The 17,002-nt window shown below is 37.1% G+C and overlaps 1 protein-coding gene across 1 annotated transcript in view; it reads right to left on the bottom strand.

The window, feature by feature from the left end:
* LOC145668580 (putative sodium-dependent multivitamin transporter) overlaps nucleotides 1-13,192 on the bottom strand; it is a 113,286-nt gene extending 100,094 nt beyond the window's left edge. The window contains exon 1 of the mRNA XM_081736587.1: nucleotides 13,087-13,192. The gene's annotated coding sequence lies outside the window, so the exon portion shown is untranslated. The remainder of the gene's footprint in view (nucleotides 1-13,086) is intronic.
* Nucleotides 13,193-17,002: the final 3,810 nt, after the last annotated feature.

Below are 17,002 nucleotides of genomic sequence, written 5' to 3'. Positions count from 1 at the left end.
TTAACAAGAGGGATTTAACATATCATTACGAAACTCCCCCCCCCAAAAAAAAAGGACTACGGAATATATTTAAGTTAAACTAAATACAACTGCACAACAAACATGACTGAGTGATTAGCTTTTGCGCTTCTATCGGGAAGTCCGGGATTCAACCCAGCATTCGACCATTCTGACCAAGCTTTCCTTCATTCCATCTGTGAATGTAGAAATAGTGCGTGTATTGGCCGACTAGGAGTGTAGGAGTTGGTCGACTTCCTTTCTTATTGTTTTTAAATCGTTATTATTACTAATTACCAGCAGTGACGGTTTTGCGAAGGTTAGGGGGTCGGTCTTTCGGACTGAAGCCTGTTCCCCAAAGTTGCGGAATGTCTAAAACTAACGAAATATCTATTAGTTATGCCTTTACTGATAAACTTTAAGCTCCCGTCAAATAAAAATTACGAATGTTTATAAAAACTAAACATTAGTAGTAAGAAAACCCCTCCCAAAATACTTTTCTAAATTCGCCACGGATTCTCAGTATAAAATGATCTTCAAGGTTGTATCCGGAAGATTTTGCTAAACATATAAACGAAACGAAATATTAGTTATGCCTGTACTCATAAACTTCAAGCACCTCCCAAATAAAATTAGGACTTTTTAGAAAACGAAACAATCAGAGAAACCTCTCCCAAAATACTTTTCTAAATCCGCTACTAATTATTTGTATAAATTGGTATTCAAGGTTGTATCCGGAAAATTACTGCTAAATCATTGCATAATGCTTTGACGGATATATAGAAAAACGTAAGTTTAACTTTTGTGCTAGAAGCTAGAGTACTAAGCTCTTAGAAATGAAACACGGATGACAAACTAAAATGATCTAGAGAAGAAAAAAGATGTCGAAAACTCAAAAGTTAAAATAAAGTTAAATAGCCTGTAAAATTGCCCTCAAATACTACATTCTTCATGTTAGCTTTAATTTGTAAAACATGTGCTCCATCCATCTTGATGTGAATTACAGAGCTAAATATGGCATTTAGGTCATGGAATTCTTATCTAACTATAGAATATACTATAAGAAAGCTATTTGGATAGAAAAATCATGAAAATGAAAAAAGCCCAAATTTCCAAAATTCTCGTTTTTTTCCCAAAAAAGCCGGCTTTTTATGTGAAAAAAAAAACATCGATTCAAAAAAGCCGGCTTTTTTGCATCTCTACAAAAATCTACGAATAGTCTAGCATCGTGGTATTTCCTTATTCTATCAAAATGAATACTATCTTCTCTGTTCTCCCATTGTAAATTACCGATAGGATGCCATTGTTAAGTAATTTTGTCAATTTATTAAAGGAAAGATTGAAAACGACAAAACTGTATTTTTTTGTTGTCAAAATTACATTTTTTAAAAAGTGTTACCAGATTTGTCGCTAAGCGCTATTTTATTTTATGGCTAAAGAGCATGAGAAGTCATTAGATCTAGAGAAAAGTCGCTAAATTGTCAACACTGCATTTAGCCTATCTTGATGTAGATTTTGTTATAACTGAATGCACTATATCACGTGATGCATACAATAAAAACAGATTATCTTATCTAAGCAGATGAACGTTCTTAAGAGAATAATACCGAAAACATTTGTATTATTTAGAGCTTAAATTTCCTTAATTAAAACAGAGTTGCTAGATAAAGGGCAAAACTTATCACTTCGGAAAAACATGACAAGCAGTAGTTACACAGTAGTAGACAATCTGTTGAAAAGAGAACTCGATGTTCATATTAGAACAACTAACGGCAAATTTAAATATCGCACATCCTCATTATCTTAAATTATAGTTAAGATCATAGAACGAGACACCCAGGTTAAAAAGTGGAAATTTCAGATCTTCGAAATTAACGATCTTTCAAGATCAAAACAATTACAATCAGACTGAGTAAACAGGATGACGTTCTCTACCTGTCAGTCACTTTGCCAGAGGCGTTCAAATTTAATCTATAAAACAATGAACACTAGTTTGCAGCTGAACACTAATGAATGCTAATAGCGTATCTGTTGGTTATTGTTAATATATTATTAAAACTCAAATGTCATATATCATTTTCCTTTGAAAACTACATGTAATTAGTTACAATTATTCACTAAAAGTGTACATGAAATACTTCATGGCATTCGCAAGGATTGAGAGCCGAAATTAATGTAACACATAATTCATTTCAATTAATAGAAACAGTTTCTCGATAGTATATAGTGCAATACGAGAATTGGGCACCCCGTTTTCCATTATATTTCAGAAGGTAGATTTTCAAAAACGAAGTTTATGTGGAGCAACTAAATTTTCATTAAGAAGTTTCCGCATATCAACACGAAAGAAAGACTCTGGAAAATTTGGTTGAGACAAGCCGAACCGTTCAGAAGAAGGATTACTAAAATGCATTTTTCGTCTAAGAATAGAGCTTCACTTTGCTTCAATGATGTAAGCTTTACTATCATAAACTCCTCCATAAGCAAAGTACTGCACACTCAAATATCTTACCTATATTTCCCAAAGAAACTACCTCGTGGCTAGATGATTAGAGTAAAGGCGCGGAATACCCAGGTTCGATTGCCGGCGGGAGTTCATCTGGTTCGGGTCCCAGGTTAAGCTGTAGGTCCAAGTCTTATATAACCTCAGTGCTGAACTGGAGGCTAAACTCCAAACCAATCAACCAGCGAACTGTATTCCAAGATATTTTAACTGTCAATGTTAGCAAACAGTGATGCACTTCCTAAGATATTATCATTGACTGAGACAAAAAGTAGTGCCTGTCCGTTGTGGAACTCGTCTGAATCTGGTTTCTGACGTTCTCTCTCAGGCTTTTGTGCTTTCCGATAAGTCGCCAAGAAAATCACCTTACTTCTGGTAAATATTGTACTCCTAGATATTATACATCACAGATAAAATCATACAAAAATAAATGGCTGCACGTATTTTAAGAATAAATGTATTCCACTGCTTTCTGTAGGAGAAGTGAATTTTCGGTTATTATTCCTTCATGATTCAGTAGATTTTAGAATTTATTTTTAAAATCTTGCCCCTTCAATGGCCTTGAGGATCATGCAAGATTTTGTCATAATCTATCCATAGGTTAAAAAGAAGAAGAAGAAGAAGAAGAGTCAGGAATATGTTGCATTTCTAGGGGATAATGCAACTCAGCTCGCCTTGTTCAACAATGAAAAACCTCTGTTACGTTGCGAAACACTTATTTGTAATTGTATATCAGACATGTACATGTTCAAAACTAAAATGCAAGTACTAATGAAGATTTTGAGTTCATTTATGGTCAAGTGTCTAACGTGCGTTATTCCAGGTTTTATATCTCTAAGGGAAAATAGTAAACCGATGATTAAATACGAATCCTAACCCACTTTCACCAATATTGTCTTCTACGGGAGCACCGGGTTTTGGAATTCAGTGGGGTTAGACTCAATTCACAGTATATAACCATGTTTTGGCGTACTCTCACGGCTAGCAGGGATATCCGGCGTCTTCTCGAAAAAAAAAATAGAAAATTCATAATGAAAATGGAGTTTTGTTTTTTCACAATGTAAAATATTGTCGAATAAGATAATGACGGAGGAACAAGGTACCTTATAGGGTTTTGGCCCCATATCTCTTAATTCTCATTTCACAACGTGAAAGGTAGCCTTTGGATTTGCATATTTTGAACGAAAATAAAAACAAATGGTAATGTATACAATGCCACGAGTTGAAGTGAAATGCTTAGCCTTAGTTGAGAAATTAAAGTCTGATATCACCCCCACCCCCCCGCTCTGCACACTATGCATGGGCGTCTCTTGCATGTAAAAATTGAGGGGTACGATTAGAAAAAGAAATGTTTCAGACACCAGTTAATTCATGTCAAAATTATGAGGTGAGTGGAAGCCACTTGAATTAAGGGCTACCGGGATTCGGTTTCCATCTCTATCTTACAATTAGTCATAATTTTCTTCTGCTGGCAGGGGACTTGCTATATACTTAGAGAGCTCCTTCGTGGCTAACGGTTAGCGTAAGTGCCTTTGGCGTGGGAGACCCGTGTTCGATTCCCGCCGGTAGCTCATATCGTTTTAATTCCACGTTAATCAGTAGGTTCTGTCTCATATAGCCTCCCTGCTGAAAGGGACAAACTCAAAATTAACTCAACTACATATTTAGAAGTTTTCATATGTTATTAACCTTAGGGAACTTCATCCTGATATAGGAATTTTAACCTCTATCTTTCTCCTATCTGATATAGGAATTCTCTATTTTTCTTGATTTCCTTCCACCCTACCTTCTACTACGTCATTCAAAATAAAAATGTTTATCCAACAATATCCTAACTTCTTTTTACTAATTTCACATTTTATTCTTTCACCCTATTATTCATAATAACCTTCATTAGTTTATAGTTTCAATCATCTATATTTTTTTATTGTCCACAGCATTTAAGTGTCCGAGAATTCAAGTATAATATTTTTTTGTCGTCTTTCCGGAAAGCCCACGTTCCTGGTCCGTATAGTGTACTACCGGTACTCCGTATCTGATTTTTTTTTTTTTTTTAAACTTTCATTCAGTAACTCACATAGTGTGATTCTCATTATTAAAACCATGATCATCTTAAAGATATTTAACCATTTCTCATGTTGCTTTTTATTTATCGTTTACATTTTGTATCTACGTCATGTTACCTAGGGTGGAAACCAGGGATAAAAGTGGATCTGAAAAGGTAAGGGGACGCATGACGTCACACCGTCCCCTATGCCTATCTTCGTCCGTTGTATTTTTTTCAGAAAGTGGGGTAACGCCACAGATATTCTCTAAAAGTGGGAGGACGGCATTCGCCCACGTTCCCTCTCACTTTTATCCCTGGTGGAAACTACTTATCCATTCTAATGTCTTTGCTCAGACATCTATAATTGTTACAGCTTTAATCATCGCAACACCTATTACGACTGCATTCATCTTTCTCATATTACATATCAAATTATTTCCACAGCTTTAAATTACCTTTCCTGAGATCATTGTCAATTCAGATTCCGTAACAATGGCCATATCATATGAAAAGCAAAAATGCCAGTCCCTCTAGTTGCTCTTCCTTGCCAGGCAAATGCCATTCAATGTTATTCATACTCGATCAATTGAATTCTTCTTTACTGGAATTCCCCATGAATAAAACCCTTTGCATAATGAATATTGTCATGCGATATAAGTTCCGTGACCTCGTAAACAGTTTGCCGATCAATGTGCAGGGTAAAGAGCTACACACGGCGATGCAAAATTCTAAAATGATATGATCTAACAGAATTTAGTTGTCAGTTTCTTTCAAACATGGCCTTGTTGTTCCAGGGGCGGATCCAGGGGGGCGATCAGGAGGGGGACAATCGCTTCCCCAGAAGAGGAAAACTGACATAAAACCCATTCCAAAGTTTGGAGCCCTTAAAAGTAGCAGTATGACAACCCACCGTCCCCCTTCCTAGAAGTCGGTCCTGGATTCGTCCCAGCGTTGTTCAAACATTATTGGCTTAATTTATGACATATGACGTTGAAATTCTAACATGGCAAGGTACCGCAAGTTGTCGCTCAAATCTGATTGTCACATAACGCATCTGATAGAGCATCATGGGAAATGAAAATGAGCAAAATTTAAGGTGATATGGACCAGAAGGATAGGAGCTACAGTGCTTGAAAATTTGAGTTGAGTTGATTTTGGGTTTAACGTCCCGTTCAGCAGCGAGGCCATATGAGTCGTGGACCTACAGATTAATGTGGAATCCGAACCACATGATCTTCCGCCGGGAATCTAACCCGGGTCTTCCAAGCCAAAGGCGCGTACGCTAACTGTTTAGCCACGAAGGAGCTCGGCTTCAAAATTTGAATATATAAAAAAAAAAAAGTATATCATGGAATTATGTACGTTTAAAGTAAATATCTTGAGAACCGTTAAAGCAATCAAAACAAGTTGCACAATATAATAAGAACAAAATATCCTATCGAAAACCACAAACAGCGTTGCAATAGGTGAAATACTATTGCCAACTTCACATAAAAATATTTTGTTTGAAATAGTACCATATAGAAGTATGCACAGATTTAAAATGCACTATTATCACTAAACATAACAGTAAAATGTATTGCACAGTATTGCACACTATTGGAGCTACGTGTGCTGAAAACGTACAATGGAGAAGTTTGATATGTCGCATCGGAGAATAATAAAGGAATACATTTAAACAAAAAAAAAAAAAAAAAAAATGAGAGGTCTGCATTGTATTTCAGTAGCCCCGGCGAATAAACAGACAACTCGCGAAAACAAAATGTTACACGGGAGGAAAGAAACACGTGTTTTCTAATTCTGTAAACTGTTTTTCCAGATTATAGAGATTTAGTAGAGTACTTTCTTGGTTTAAGTCTTTCGTGTTAAGAGATATATTCTTTTACTTCCTCTCTTACACATCATATGATTATGTTACTCTTCACTGTAATTGGAAATATAATTATTTTATTACCACCTCATTTCATTTTTATCCGGCCGAGATAACCGTGTGGTTTAGAAGGTTAAGCCGCCGACTTATTGGGGACCACGGGTTCCAATCCCGCCTCGGGCATGTTTTTTTGTACTTTTCACCTTACATTTCATTGTTATCTTTCTCTTTCATAGTTGTTCCTTCCCATTTTACACTATAAGTTTCATCCTATTTAGCTTCGGAGCTGACACAGCACGAAAAAATGGCATCATTCAATTGTTTTTCAAATGCATCAATATTTTATACACTGTTGACATTTTCCTATGTTATACTATCGGTGTTATGCACTTGGAGTAAATTCATAGTATGAGACCTAGATTCCTTTATTACCATCTGTTGCCATATATCGAACTTCTCCATTGAACATTTTCAGCACACATAGCTTCAACAGTGTGCAACACTGTACCACTATACTTCACTGTTATGTTTAGTGATAATAATGCATTTTAAAATCTGTGCACACTTGTATATGGTGTTATTTCAAACAAAATATTTTTATTCTGAGTTGGCAACACTGCTTCACCTATAGCAGCACTGTTTGTGGTTTTCGATAGGGTATTTTGTTCTTATCATACTGTGCAACTTTTCTTTTGATTGCTTTAACGGTTCTCAAGATATTTACTTTAAACGTAGATAATTCCATGATATATTTTGGATATTCAAATTTTGAAGCCTCGTAGCTCCTACCCTTCTGGGCCATAGCACCTTAAATTTTGCTCATTTTCATTTCTCATGATGCTCTATCAGATGCACTACGTGGCAATCAAATTTGAACAACAACTTGTGGGACCTTCCCGTGTAAGGAGGATTAACGGTGGATCCAAGGAAGGGAAACAAGAAGCTCGTGTCTCGACGGTTTTTGTGTTATTTTCACAAGAAGAATCGACACGCCCGTAGGTAGTGGGGTGGCTACGGGGTTCTCAGCCCCTTCCCTTGGAACTTTCAGCTCAGTATTTAAATAAGTGTGTGTTAAAAATACAAGCAGTCAAGAATTTCTTATAGTTTATTTCGTTGCAAGCAATAACAACAAAAATGTTTCTCCTCGGGAATTTATTATTATTATTATTATTATTATTATTATTATTATTATTATTATTATTATTATTATTATTATTATTATTATTATTATTAGTTGAACCTGTGCTCTCTACACAACGCATCATTCCATATGAGCATCAATCTCCTTGTCATTCCTCACTACATGTGTACATGTCCCTTTACAGACACAAGTGAAAGAAGTCTTGATTAAAATCGGCAAGGGGTACCATAAAGAGGAGAATGTTTCAATATCTCGCACTGTTTGCAAGATTTAAGTCTACTTCCTGTTGGAGTTCCTAATTCATGTATTGTCAGTGCATGCAGTAAGTAATAAGCAAATACAATACATACACAATTAATTATGTCAGTGATATATGGTGTTCATTGGGCAAAACATTCCAAACAATAAAGATTCATCTTAGAATGGAGAAATGGTTATCCTTCGTTTTTCATTATCATTTGGTCATAAAACTAACGCCCGAGAGACATGCAACCCCTCTACACAACTATGTGGTGTTGGAATGTATAGCTCGTAGGATACGATGCTTTACTTTTTAAAATTTCTACACTTCCAATGTAACCTAAAATACAGAGGGTAAAAGTGAGGGGGAACGCGGGGTACGTCGTCCCCCACCTCAAAAAAATATGTACAGCGTCCCCACAGGTTAGAGGTTCTCTTTGTGTATGGCTTTACCAAGCGTAAATTTGAAGTCATACTTGGAGTCCAGATAGTTTTAACGAATAAACATGTCTGCTTAGATCAGATGTAAGAATGAAGGCTACGCAACAATGCTTGCGTGTTAGTCTTAGCCTTACAGTTAGAGGTTCTCTCTGTGTATGGCTTTACCAAGCGTAAATTTGAAGTCATACTTGGAGTCCAGATAGCTTTAACGAATAAACATGTCTGCTTAGATCAGATGTAACAATGAGGGCTGCGCAACAATGTTTGCGTTAGCCTTAGCCTTACAGTTAGAGGTTCTCTCTGTGTATGGCTTTACCAAGCGTAAATTTGAAGTCATACTTGGAGTCCAGATAGCTTTAACGAATAAACATGTCTGCTTAGATCAGATGTAAGAATGAAGGCTGCGCAACAATGCTTGCGTGTTAGCCTTAGCCTTACGGTTAGAGGTTCTGTCTGTGCATGGCTTTGCCAAGTGTAAATTCTAAGTAATCTTTGACAGGTGTGTCAATTTAAAGGAATTTTAAGGCTAGCCTTATATTTGTATTATTGCCAGGTCTGAAACAAGCTTGTAATTGAGGAACTAGTAAGTTTCCTATAGCTTTGGTTAGGTATGCACCCAGTGGCGTATTTAGGGGGGGGCTTTCGGTCTTAAGCCCCCCCTGAAATCTTACTTACTATAGTAAAGTATATGAAATATCTTGCAGAATTTTCACATTTTCAAGCAAAGCCCCCCCGAAAGTTAGCAAAGCCCCCCCGAAACAAAATCGTAAATACGTCAGTGTACGCACCCATAAAAATGCAAACTTGTGCAAGCGTATAGACAGCCTTGAAGGCTTGAGTAAGGTTATTACAAATCTACAATGCTATTAGGATACCTTCTAGATCCGTTTCTGACTGATTCACGTGTATTTAAAAGTAATTATATGAAATTTGCTTTTCTCTTTCTTTCTTTCTTTTACCAACGGCCCGTTACCAACGGTCTTATCTTGGAGAATCGTCTTCGTAACCAAGCTGTTAAGCACATATTATTATAGTTAAAAATCAAGTCTCGATTTAAGTAGGCCTATATATCATGATAGTCAGGTACACACTTGTTGTTGCATAAAGAACTAGAAAAAGGAACAAGTCATACATTTTTCATTTTTATTTGCGGGCCGCTGTCTTTCTCCGGTTTAATGCATTTTAAATGTTTTTTTGTTTGTGTGTTTCTACGTAACTTATTAAGAAAAACCGTATCGTATTTTATAATAGCATTATCTACTAAGAAACTATATATATATTCATGCTCCCCTATCCACAAAAAGCACCTCGGTCCCTCCTGTCTTCGTATTCTGGCTACGGGCTTGCAATGCGGGTATCTTTTGTGTCAAAATATTACAAGCTTACCTTCGGTTCCAGGTAGTTTGTTTCTCCTAGCAATAATTTCCCAGTGCGTTATTATATTACTACCAATAAGAGTTATTTAAAAATCCACTACTAATTAAGAGGAACCATATTTGTTGACCTTCACATTAACTTCCTTCTAGTATTGCAAAATGTACGTATATATAGCTTACCGGTTCTGTAATCATTGTAGTTATCTCATTGTACCATGTGTCAACAGGTTGGGTAATTTTGGTGTTGCTTTCGTTTAGTGTTGTTCAGCTTAGGGATACAAAAGTGGTGGCGTCGTTTAGGGAGGCGCATGGGGTTAATTGGGCCTTCTGAGTCTGAGATTTATCAATAAATAATATAGTAATGTACAAATCAAAAACGCTAAACTTTATTTATACCGATCGGGTACTTCCCTCTTCTCCCTAAGCAAATCATGAAATGAAACTAAATGAAATAAAATCTTGAAGTTTTATGTCCCATTGTCATGCCGTCTAGGATGAAGGAGACGGGGATGATGAGAAATGAATGAAATGGTAGAATGAAGGAAATGAGAGGAAACGGGAGAACCCCGAGAAAACCCACGCATACGATATTTGTCTACCACAAAGCTCACTTGGCGCGAGTTGCGATCGAACCAAGGATCCCATGCACCAGAAGTAAACGCTCTACTACTTTTTCTTCACCGAACTTGCCTCATTAATTCGCGTAACTACTTATTGCTAGGTTATCTACTTAATTTTACTCACTTTTTACTCGTTTAATTCGCTTTTCCCAGTAACCTAGAACGACAGGGACACAAACACAGAAACATCGAGGACAGTTAAAATTCAAAAGGCTCTCCCACCAAGAATCAAACCCGGGACCCCATACACCAAAGGTATACAGGAAGGGCTACCACTGAGCCACCGTGCCCCTGGAATGAAGCTACTGATAATATTTAAAAAAAAATACCAACTGAGAGATTGAATACATTGAAATTGATATGTAAATTGGTCGAAAATGTATGAAAAGAAATATAATGATATCCTCAGACCTATGTCCTCGAAATAATAATAATAATAATAATAATAATAATAATAATAATAATAATAATAATAATAATAATAATAATAATAATAATAATAATAATAATAATAATAATAAATCCTGTATCCATTCCTGGAGAACATGTATTTCAATAATTATCCGGGTAATTATTTTTAGGACAATTTTCAAAGAAAAGAGAGAGAGAGAGGAAAAAGGTGTTTAAAAAATAAGACAAGGAACGAACATAAAAGGTGCTATTTATCTCAGTTACTTTGACAACTGTAGGCCTAGGCTGTTTTCTGATTGAATATAAGTTAATAGAAGTAACGTAATCTCTCTCTCTCTTATATGAATTGAGAGAGAGTAGATTATACGCCTATATATTAGCCGTCACCACAGAACGGAAAGAAGAATAAAGCTATCGTACTTAACAACATTAAGTACTTAAGTTATTAAACGTATTTTTCTCTTTTTAGATAAAAAAGTGTTTGTGGGTGCTAAAACTTCGTCCTACAGGTGCATCCACAGAAAGCAGTTGGGCAAATTTCGAATTAGGGCCTAACTCTCAGTGACATTCTACAACGACTGAATTTTTCTGAATAATTACCTCAAGTACCTTTTTTTTTTTTTTTCGAAAAACCATCAGAGAAATTACAAACATTATACTGTGTACATTCTCAGACAGGAAGACAACCATTCAATTCATGATCTCCGACGAGTAATGAACGGGAAATTTGCAAGGATCAGAAATACGTATGGTTTTGTTGTGAGAACAATATGATTCAGGGCATTCAGAAGAACTTTTTTTTTTCTGGGTAGAGATAAACCAATTCGCAATATCAAATTTATTACTAATGGATTTAAATCCTATGATTGGAATGTGCAAAGCGTGGTAAATTCTTTAACTATAGGAACATAAATTTCAATTGCTTAACTACAGAAACCATATACGGAATGCTTGGTCCTTACCATCAAGACATTTTTACGAAGTTAACTTTCCACTGTTCTGGCATTACGCTATTGTTCTCTAATTCATATTTCTTGCACATAATGGGCAAGGGCGACCATTAGGAGGAGCAAGGGGGCGCTTGCCCGCTGTAGAGAAAATTGTACTTCGGAAGATCGAAAACCCAATAAAATTTTTAGAATAGTTACCACAAAATTTGAAACTATATTTGAAATGTCGCTTATATTTGCCCTCACTTGGAAACCACAACATGGGTACCGTTGATAATTGGATTTATTTCCTCATTTGTGAAGGGGAGAACATCAAAACGCTCAAAATATATGTCTAATTGTGCCTGTGGTTTCTTTTATAGTATAACCTCCACATCGGAGTTCGATATTTTCCGCATAATTCTTAGTACGGTTTCGTGGCTCAATACAGTGATTTCTTAAGTATTCTCATTGGTGTGAGTTTTTCGAACAATTTCTTGAAGATTGGGTGGTTTGCCTTATTGAGTGAATCAATAGCGTCATTTCAGGTTTTCCCAAGGGGAACAATATTGTCCACCGACATCAGAATTTTATGTTTTTGATTACTATATTAGCATGCAATTTATTAAAATCCGTTTTTCTCAAATTTAGGCGGAAAAATTTTGCCTCCCTTTCCCAAATGATAAAACTGAAGTGAACACACAAACCACAATTCTCGAAATAAAAAAGAAATAAAGAGTCCAAAAAGGGGGAAAAAGTGCTGAAAAATTCTCTCTTTTCCCATTTGGGGAAAACATTTCGTACAATGGGTATTTTATGAGAGCTCTTTACCGGGCACTTTATGAGACCCCTGTAAAAAAAAAAAAAAAAAAAAAAAAAAGCACCTAAAAATCCTAACCCTACTAATTATGCTGAAAGTTTCGGTGCTGGAAAGGGATGTTACAATCCAAAGAAAAAAGACATATCAGGTCCGGTTTCGATTCAAGACGAATGTAGAACATCTCATGCCCAGACGTTTATTCACATTTCATATTGTCTTGTTGAAAAAAAAAACTTTTTGCGGTCGTTTGTCGAATAAGATTCGGCATTTAATTTTGTCTGTATAACTCAGACGTCGAGTCACGCTCGACATGCTTTTTGGGGTTGATTTTGTCCAACGTCGAGTCTTAGTAGCTTGATATTTTATTACCACATCTAGTAGACAATCTTTAAACCACGACTTTAACCCCTGATTTAATTGATTGCGTTGATATAGTAACTTTTTTTTAAAAAAATAAAGGTTTTAATTTTACTAACCTATAATTATACACGAAACGCTGTAACTTGACAAATTAATTCAGACCAGTTCAAACAAAGTCGAGAAACATAAAAAAAAAATCCGCAAAGGGTAAAGAAAATAAACAAATTTCTTTACCGCGAGAGTGTTTCAATATTAGAAGAGTATTGGCTCTTTTGATACGACTAAATGCTGTTGCAGTTGTCTGAATGTCAACATATATTTTTGATCTTACCTTAATTCTGAGTCCTATTCTGGCCGTTGTATTACACACACACATACACACTTTACTGACTATGTCACCAAAATGTACTGTATGCTTTACAACTTCTCAGTACTCTGATCCACGATTTGCGAAGAAGATTAGTTTGCATTTCTGCCTTGCGTGTGGCGACACCTGCCGACAGTTGATAAAAGCCTTCAGGCATTGTTGATACAGGAAGTGATTTCAACTTGAGAAGCTCATTATTTTTCGGGTTTGTCTACATTTGAAGCGAAAGAAAGATATGTAGAAACTATGGACAGGAAAATTATGTATCTACTGAACAGCGATAATGCTAAAGAAGGGGACAAGAGAGTGGGCGCTCCTCGTGGCAACGTCTGCCCCATTAACTACATTACAAACATGTGTTATGATATATATATATATATATATATATATATATATATATATATATATATATATATATATATATATATATATATATATATATAGGGTGTTTCAAAACAACACCGACAACGTTTGGGAAGTGATTCCTGACACCAAGATAAGACAAAAAGTATAGACCAACCTGGGTGCAGAAATGCTTCCTTTCGGAGTTATAGGCTGCCGAAAACATGAAAAATTTAACTTTAAAGGTCCATAGCTTCAAAACTATGGAACCTATCGTAGTCGGGTCAAGACTTTATTTAGGAACTAGTACGCGCCCTATCCAAATATACAGGTTTCAGAATCTTGCGGTACTCACGCAACAATTTTTATGGAGGAAGTTTGACTACCGGCATATAAATTGAAGTGTTCAAAAGTTGAAGTAGTCGAAGTCTTTAGTATGGCACTAATCACGCGTCAAAACGACTCTGCATAAAGCCCATTATGTTTATGGTTCTATCCCCCTTGAAAGAACTCTATATGCCCTTGATGCATACAATAGGGATAGGCACGAGCGAGTTCGAGCGAGTTTTCTTTAAAACTCGACTCTACTCGAAGCAGACATCTTTGAGCTCGACTCGAGAACTCGGCTCGAAAAATTTCCCCCAACTCGACTTAATTCGGATTGAGTTTCCAGTCGAGTCGAGCCAAAACGAGCCAATTCGAGCTAAATCCTTTGTGTAGTTTCAAGTACTACTCTCTTCAAGTATCCTACATAGACAATGTAATTATCCATGATACTACTACTATTACTATAACTAATTATTATTATAACACCGTGTATAAACATGGAATATAGGTGGTTTGTATCTGAATACTAAAAATTCGTTGACTGTCGATCTCGGTCGTCAAGAAATCTTCAGGAGACAAGAACATCCTAGGTTCTAGGTTCTAGGTTTGAGTTCAAGAGGAGCAAGTATTCGGGCTCAAGCCAAAAACTGTTAAAAGTTATAGGACTCCAGCCAAACATGTTCAAAACTGCTCGAACCGCGTTTAGGGTTGTTAACGACTCAAGCGGCTTTCTCACAGCTCATTAACTTATCGAGGCGAACAGAGAAGTGAGCAGAGCCAAAAGCTCATCCAACCGAGCCAGCTCGAGTCGGTGGCTCACACGAGCCAAACCGAACTGAGCTGATTGCTTACCCCAACAGAGCCGGTTAGAGCCAAGGTTCAATTGACTCGAACCCAGCCTATGGACTCCTTTCAACGGAGCTGATTCGAGCCATTGGCTCCAATCGAGCCGAGTCGATGACTCGTCCCTACCGAGCCGACTCAAGCCATCGGCTCAATTGAGCCCCGTCTATGGGTCATCCCAACCAAACCAGCTCAAGCTGTTCCCTCAGTTGAACCGAGCCGAGCCGGTTGACATCACTACCCCGATTGGGCTTCTACTTTGGCTAAAAAAAAAAAAAATTAGACCGTGCAGTTCTCAGCCTTGATGGTAAGAACTACAGTATATACTTATATTGGTGGTCACGGCGTCATTAACTTGTTCCGTTACCAACGAATTTCAAGGTACTTTGTTTTGCATCTTTTGTGCGTGTTTTGTGTCGCTTTGTGAGCCTATTCCCACATTTTGTGCGTCACCGTAAGTGGGTCAAAATGGACCTACCAATATGGCGGAACAGCAATAACTTTTTCCGCCACCAATGAATTTCGAGGTCGTTAATTTCACATCGCGAACCCTTTTGTGCGCCTATTTCGACGTTTTGTGCGTCACTGGAAGAGGGTCAAAATGGGCTTCGAAGGTGGGACGAAAATGACCCACTGCTTCGCCACTACCGAATTTCGAGGTCCTTCCTTTCGCATCGTTGGCTATGTGTTTATCTAAGAGATCTCCTGCAACTACAAGAAAAACAACCGGATTTGTGCAAATCCTTCGATTCCGGAAACTTCGTTGTGACAAAAACCAAAAAGGCATTTTCTTCAATAGGATTGGACCAAGCCCACGAACAGAACAACGCAATAGTCAAAGGTGATGGTGGTGCGATTGGATTACTACAAAATGCAGCAGCTCTAAATAGGTGGATGTTCGCTGGGTCCGAAATCATGTGCCTGCTTACCGACTTCAAACTTTTGGACTATGAAAACCCTGAAAAAGACATGAACCATCACGAGGACAGTAACACATTTCAAACAATGTTCTTTACAAAAGAAGCACTGAAGAAAACCATCGAAACCATGGGAAACCCATTCTGTGAAACTGGGCAGGAAATATTTTCCCTGGCGCACAGAATAGCTATGTCTAGTGAATGTGTAGCTGACGTGATGAGAGTCGAAGAAATTGGTAAAACACAGTTCGAAACATTCTTAAGAAACAGAATATGCAGTAAAAATGAATCTGTCTACGTGCGTATAGGAAGGAATAATATTCATTTATTTAAAATTGCTAAAACAGCAACGAAATCAATTTTTTAAAAAGAAATCTGAAGGCCGATGTAGATTTGTTCTCTAAACTTTTTCTTTGTTGCATAAACCGAGATCTAGACATCGATAAGTTTTTTAGTCATGAAAATCAGCCTTATCCACCTTCCTTATCGCAGCATGGCACAGATCTGGTAATAAATCAGCACTTGCAACCTGTTTGTTGAGTCTCTTGAACGGCAATACTGTCGAATCAAATTACACAGCCGAAGAAGAAGACGAGAATGATGAAGGAAAAGAGGATGACGATTTCGATAAACCTATCAGTGTTACGGGACTTCTCAATGTTCCAGATCTTTTATCAGAAGATCCCTCTGTTAGTCGGCCTAACTCGTTCGCAGGTACCTCAGTACCATCAACTAGCGCAGAAAAATACTGTCAGGAAACTCCACCAAAGACACACGACGTCTTTTTGTATGATGGGCCAGGGCTTGTTCATAGACTGAATCCACGATCAGTCAAAATGTTTTCTGAATACTCTGTTGTTGTGATTAATTACATACAACATGGCATTAGAAAACACTCTTTACAGCAAGTGGGCGTCGTGTTTGATACGTATGATGATGTAACCCCTAAATCATATGCTAGTGTTAGCAGAGGCTCAGGAGCTCGCAGACAGGTGAGAAGAAACGGCACAATACCGAAAAACTGGCAAGAATTTCTTCGTAATGATGACAATAAACGAGAATTGTTTAATATACAGCAGAAGATCTTATTTCCTGTCAAGAGTTGCAGAACATCCAGCTTATTGTTACTTTTGAAAACGAGGTGAAAAAGAATCATAAGGCAAAGACCAGCAATTTGCTCAGTTGTAACCACCATGAGGCCGATACAAGAATATTTCATCATCTTGCTGATGCAGTAGACAGTGGTAGCCGACACGCAGTAGTTCACACCGTTGACACCGACGTTGTAGTACTGGCGGTATCATATTTTGCTGACTTCAAAAAAGAGGTTTACAGTCACTCTTCGTCCATCTGGGGTCAAAAGACAAATTAAAGATTTACCCAGTGCACTCTATTGTTAAAGAACTGGGTGAGAAAAAATCGGTAGCCCTCCGTGGTTTTCATGCTCTCAC

This window comes from Thermobia domestica, chromosome 13 (assembly GCF_964235325.1).
Source record: "Thermobia domestica chromosome 13, izTheDome1.hap1.1, whole genome shotgun sequence".
Lineage (NCBI taxonomy): Eukaryota > Metazoa > Arthropoda > Insecta > Zygentoma > Lepismatidae > Thermobia > Thermobia domestica.
The sequence above is the reverse complement of the archived record's forward strand: the minus strand, read 5'-3'. Positions and strand labels throughout refer to the sequence as shown.